Genomic DNA, 6,914 nt, shown 5'->3' with positions numbered 1-6,914 from the left:
GAGAGGGATGTGATGACACAACGATTTCATTTCAATGTAACCACATTTTGTGTAAAAAGCATATAAGAAAGATTCCATGGAAGGAAAAATGAATAGGTATGTATTTATGCATATGGATATAAATAAATTACATACATATGTATGTATGTACAAAAATGTATAGGTATTCATTTAAAATCCAAACTACGTTTGTACCTATATAGGTAGATACATACATATATACCTACATAGGTATGTAACTGAATTTTGTTAATACACATAAGAAGGGCTTTACGTAATGTATGAAGGTTTCGTATATATACTCATGTGAACATGTATTATATATGCGTGTCCAAACATGCACATACACACATGCAAATCGCAAATTATGTATGGTCTTAGGCAATGAAAATTTAGATGTTACGTTCCTATTTTCGAATTTACAAATTATATGTATATTTACGTGTGTACGTACATGTTTTATTCCGCTCATTTACTCAAAGAGGGTCTCAACTTCAAAATGCGGTTTTAATTAGCAATTTCTGTTTCTCTACAAATCTTATTTTCGGTTTTCATGGATTTTGGCATAAATCAATAAAACGGTACCCATATTGAGTTTATGCAGCATTTAAATACTTCAAACCATGCTTGAATTTGCAAAGAATTTTAGCATTTTAGAATTTTATGTTACTTTTCATGTAATAATTCTTTTAATTTAGGAACCGTAATGTTAACTAAAGTGAATTTTTCAACACAATTCCAAATATTCGTGAATTATTGTTTCAACCTTCGAGACCATTTCATTAGACCCAATTGGCAAAATGCAAAAAGTAAACAAATAGTAACCATTTCGGAAAAACTCGGTGAATAGTGTCTCCTTGTGGCTTTTTCTCTTCGGTTTTCAACATAAATTTCTAAAACCGATAGATTTTGTCTGTCAAGCTTAGGCAAACACTGGCTTTCGATCCAAAAACGCGCTATAGGGTTCTTTAAAATTCAAAAAAATGTGTATCATCCTTGTGATTTTAAGGATTTCTATTGATTTGAAAAAAAATATGTGAATAAGAATTGAAATATTACAAAATATATTGAATCTCTCTTGACCCGCCCAAATAATTGGTAAATTCATCATCAGGGCTGAGCTGAGTGAAATCAGAAGTCAAACTTAGAATTACCAAATCAAGGTTCAAAAGTTGTCGCATATGCTGACGATAAGTCAAGATATCTTCCAATCAATGTTAAACTATCCGGAAAGACGAATGTATAGTCTTTCAGTAAAATATCCAAGCCGGAGCTGATCCTTTTCACAAGGTGAGAGATAAAAAATCAGATGCTAGAGGGTTCACTCTAAAGCCGTTTCGAGGCTGTCCCTTTTAAATACAAATAAATATTATAATTTTGGCCCTCAATCCTTTTAAATGATAAAGCCATTCACTCTGACATTCTCATAAACATTCTCTTTTTTCCACACACATGAATTTTCGTGTGGTTTACTCCATCAAGTAAGTAAAGTGTCAAAATTTTTAATAATTATAACTATTAACGTTCAAAGAAAGCGAAATAAGCATCCAATTCTCTTAAAATTTCACACACACAAACAAATTTGCTAAAACAATATAAGTTGTGAGTATGATATGGGTAACAATTTTCAATTTATTTATCTGTCATAACTTGCGAAACAAGTCATCGATACTTTACAACTTGTTATATCTAAATTTATCTCCCAACAAAAACCTTAGATGAAATGATCATGATATGATGGAATTTCATAAAATTTGAAAAAAATGTTCGATGTTCTTATAATTTGCCCGTATTCATTTCTTTATCTGTATTAGATGACGTATGAAAATTTAATACTTCGGTAGACTATATCTGGTAACTTACGCATATCTAAACATTTTCTAAAAATTATCACATATCTCCTATAAAGTTAAGGAAGTAGTTAATGTGGTCCAAACCTGGCACGTCGCAATATTTATATATGTTTATTTAGGTCCGATACGAAATGGAGGTTCAACAATTTAAATAATCATAACAGAAGACAAAATGTGTTTAAATAATCGAACATTGGCTGAAGGTATACATCTGTGTTTTAATAGTTAGTTGAGTTGATTGAAATTGACTTTTACTACAAAAAATATAAATCCATCCATTCCATTTTTAGATCATAGATTTTTGGACGACTGTTGAGATTTGATAGAGATATTTTATTTTGATTTTTTAATTATTAACACCTAAAAATAGCGCATATCAAAACAAGTAAAAAGGATGTAAGTTCGGCCGAATTTTTAATACCCTCCACCATTTGGAACAAATTTGGCACATTTCAAAAAATAAAATCAATTAATTTTTTTTTAAATCTTAAAAATACCGAATATAGCCTTTTTATTACGGTCTATACGACGACTTTTGTCATAAGCCATTACAATATTCAAATGCGAAACTTGAAAAAAAATTCGGTGAATAATGTAGTTATAATTATCAATATACCGAATATAGGAGAGGTTATATGTTGGCTACACCAATGTTGGCTGAATAATGTCGCTAAAATCATCAAAATACGGAATATAGGGAGGATATGGGGGCTACACGAAGACGAAGACCTGTACAGACAATTTTCTGTCTTAGGCTGTAATATCTATTACGAACTTCAAATGACAAATTTGAAACATTTCCGGTGAATAATGTCGCTTAAATCATCAAAATACCGAAAGTCCTGCAGACATAATATACAATTGAGTAAAATTTTATCAATCTACTTCATTTCGTTCGGAAGCTAAAAATGATTTCAGGGTTACCAATGGACAAAAAAAATATTTTTTAAGAAATTGTTCTGAAAATGTCAAAAAAATGTACCTTTTCAACGGGCTATCCTCTGGCGATGTCGTTGTTATCTATGCCACTTCAGTGTAATTTTTTCCGATTGATACGGAATTCAGGCCCATGTGTGAGCGACTCGATGGAAAAAATCCCCCAATGAAAATATTTTAAAGGTTTTGTGGCCTACGAATTTGCTATGATTGGATATTTCGGAGTCGTAACAGACAGAAGGACGAAATACAATCAGTACGCCGTAATAGAATTTTTCAAGCGAAAAACTCAGAAATTTTCATAGACTCCTGTTAATTCCTAATAATCTTTTGACAAACTGCTATGAAATATCTCTCAATTTTATATCTGGTTATGGACGATTATATGGTTTTCCCTTATATCACTATCCTTTATATTACCTGAATATTACTCGTATAATCTTTGGAAGGCTCAAGCTCAATGAATCCGATTTCTGTAATAGTCATACAAAATCAACACTGTTTTGACAGAGTTCCGTCCCTGCAAATGGGTTTTCCAACATTTATTTTTTACTATTTACCCGGTGAGTTAATTTTTGTCAACTCAAACCCAATTTTTGGTTTTGTCGTTAGTCTGCAAACGGTGCAAATTGACAAATTACTCAATAGACAACAAGTGAGATATTGAAGTAAAATGTTTTGAAAACACCTTAAATCGAATATTTTGGAGGAGTTCCGGGCACCCGGCTAGTTCGGTGAGCCCTAAACACACTGGTAACCGTTGTTAAATATTTCCATCATCACTGTCTCCCAGTGTGAAAATTCTTTTCTTTATGTGATCTTATTATTATGATTTATCACCCATATCAATATATTTATAAGTACCACAAGGTTTCAAGCTCTAATAGAAATTGATATACCTGGAGAAAATGTTGACCATATTATTTATGATTGTACCACGCAGGAATCCATGCCTAAGTTAATTTTAAGGCCAGTAGGACTTTGGTTCGGACCTCGTCTTGTGTTAGAATGGTTTGCTTTAGTTTGTTGGAACTTGTCAAATCTTATGGTTGTCAGACTTTAAAAATAAGTTTGCAAAATCTCACAAGGACTTTGATATAATTTCTCCATTCTCTTGTAACTTTCCGAAAACTTTCTAAGTCTTGGTAATACAACAGCAGCAACAATTACAACATTTGACATACGACCGACCGACCAGCATCATTTTGGACTGCAATGGAATTAAAGAAACTACAGCGTCAACGATAACAACAAACACTAAGAAGACCAACAAAAGATTCCCAGACACCAGTGCAGAGCTACGTCAACAATATTTTTCCATTTTTTCCATCATCGGCATCAGCAGTTCGTTGTCTTTATCTTCATCATCGCCACTTTAATGTTTCCATCATCATTTGCTGGAAGCGTTTGCGAAAAAAGTGTCGTTTCAGTGTCTGCTTTATCTGCTGATGGTTGCTTTGGCTTTAAGCGTTGTTGTTCTCTTCCGTTGTTGTTGTTGCTGCTGCTGTTGCGTGTGCAAAACTTTTCAGATTTTTATTGCAAAACCTTCATTCAATGTTGAACTTCCCCCTTATTTTTCCTCTACTCTCTGTGCGTTTGATTTTTTTTTCTGTTTACGCTTCACTGAATTCCTTTCAATTCGTTTTTATCTTCGGCTAACTTCAAGATTTTTAGGATAAACAAGGGTGTGTATGTATGTGTGTGTAGTAGTACCTTCAAGAGCTGCAAAAAGTTATTGCCAAGAAAATTATAAGGATTGAAATACATCTTCTTCGCTTACCTCATCGCCAAGTGATGAGAAATTTTGTAATCCAATTTGCATGCAATTTTCGAAATATGTACCTTTTTCAAATTATTTGCATATGGAAATGAGGGTGAATTGGAAAAAAATGAATCTATATGTCTTTCAATACCGAACAACAATAAATAACAAAACTTAGTATTTATAGGGCAATGCCAACTTCTTTTTTATTTATTTAAAAACATATCTTTATTCACTTGGAATAAGAATTAAATTACGAATATTTAAAAAGAATTGAATCGATATCCCTTTACATACCCGTTATCAACATTTGTTGTTATTTTAGCTAAATTTGACAAGCATATATTAGAGTGTTTCAATAAAATTGGAAGGATATGAGGGAATCTAAGGCCCGGTGTAGATGATGCGAATTTAGAGCATAGGCTTTACAAAATAATTTTTTCCAAGCACCAATATTTAAAGCTAATTTCTTTGCAACCTACAGATTTTAGGCATAATGAAGGTCCTTGTTCTAATGTGAGTCAAAGCTATACCAAAATGGGTTAATAACCTCAGCGATTGTATAGGATGGCTTGAAAATTCAAAATTTTCTCCAACTTAAAACAGGTAAGGAAATTAAAAATATCTGTCCTCCTTCACAAAGATTAATTTTTTCTAATAAATAAAATAAAAATATTTAAAAAGAAATAATGTATAACTTTGGCAGAAAACATAAAATCCTACATTCCTAAAGGCAATCGGACTATTCTTGTAATTATAATCTGTATACCCTACAATACTATGCGTTGGGGGTATTATAAGTTTTATTGGACCAAAAATTATGAAACACCTCGAAATATTGGTTTCCCGCATAGGAAAGTACATATGGATCTTCCTATCTCACCGAGCTAAGTCGATCTAGCTATGTATGTCCGTCCGTCCGTCTGTCCATGTTAATTTGTAATCTCTCTACAGGTCGCAATTATGGCCCGATTCTCACGAAATTGAAAATGAAGGAGGGGTTAGGGTCAGAATAGAAGCCTATTGTTTTTGGAGATGATCGCAAAACATTTAGGGTTTGAAATGGACTAAAAACAGAAAAAATCCTGATTTTACAGTAGCTTGACGACGCGGAATTATAGGGCTGGCCAGAAGCCTACCATTTTGTTCGGTAATCGGACAATATTTAGCAGGTAAAATAGACCTCAAAATGTATGTAAAAAATATGACAATTTCCACCAAACCGCGAATATTTTTTACCCTGACGAAATTACAAATGCACGAAAATGTCACTTCTGACCGTAACATTGATGCTCATATCCAAGATATCGCATGTATAGCAAAATATGTTCAATCTCCTATATCAATGAAGGGGATGTTAATTAGACCGCTTACGAGTACAACTCAAGAACGGCTGGACGGATTTTGACATTTCTCACAAATTCGAAATGCCCTCTTGCCAGAAAAGGATAAAATCTATGAAAATCGCAAAAAAAAAATAAGCCAATAAAAAAATGAAAAAATAAATGCTTGTTTCTTCTCTCGACTCGAATAAGGTTTCTGTTTCGATCCATTTCTGGTGCATCTTTTGTTTCACAAACTTTATTTTATCAGGCCCACATCGGGAGCCTTTTCAAAGGCCTTCTTGACAAAGAAACTAGTTTTTTACGAATATTTAAATAGCGGAGGTTATTGTCTTCAAATTTTTTTCTGGACAATATAAATCATAAATATTCAGCAAAGTCCTCTTCGATAATAACGTGGATTTTTGATGATAAATTTGACCTCCCGACAAAAATCAAGGATTTTTAAGAATATTTTCTTCAGATTTCTAGGCCAATAAGCCGCAATTTTAAAGGAAATATTTTGATGGGTTCCTTAAGATTTTTCAAAAGAACCTTGATGGCATCTCTGCCTAAAAACCGGACAATTCTTATACATGAATTCAGGAAAGCCCTGGGAAAAATTATTAATTATTATTATAAAAATTATTATTATTAGGATTTCTTGGGTTTATAGAATACTGGAGTTTTTGGGAAAAAATTGAATGAACTCCTATCCAAAAATTTTCGATTTTTAAGAATCGTACCCAGGACTTCCTGGGAAAATATCCTAGATTTTTATACCCTTAGCCATATGGCTACAGAGGGTATATATTATTTGATACGGCCAAAATGAGCCTCATCGAAATGACGGTTTTATGTATCTTTGGACTGGTTGGTGCGCACGAAGGGGGTATCCGCTTGGTATATCGCAATATTATTATCAAACTTATATCGAGTTTGGAGATGGGCAATATCGGTCAACTCCTTCTGGTAACTCCCCAAAAATAGGTCGAAATTTTCGAGAAAAAAATATTTTACTGCACAGAAAGAGAAAGGATA

Source organism: Musca domestica, unplaced genomic scaffold (assembly GCF_030504385.1).
Source record: "Musca domestica strain aabys unplaced genomic scaffold, Musca_domestica.polishedcontigs.V.1.1 8, whole genome shotgun sequence".
Classification (NCBI taxonomy): Eukaryota; Metazoa; Arthropoda; class Insecta; order Diptera; family Muscidae; genus Musca; species Musca domestica.
This window is presented reverse-complemented; position numbering follows the sequence as displayed.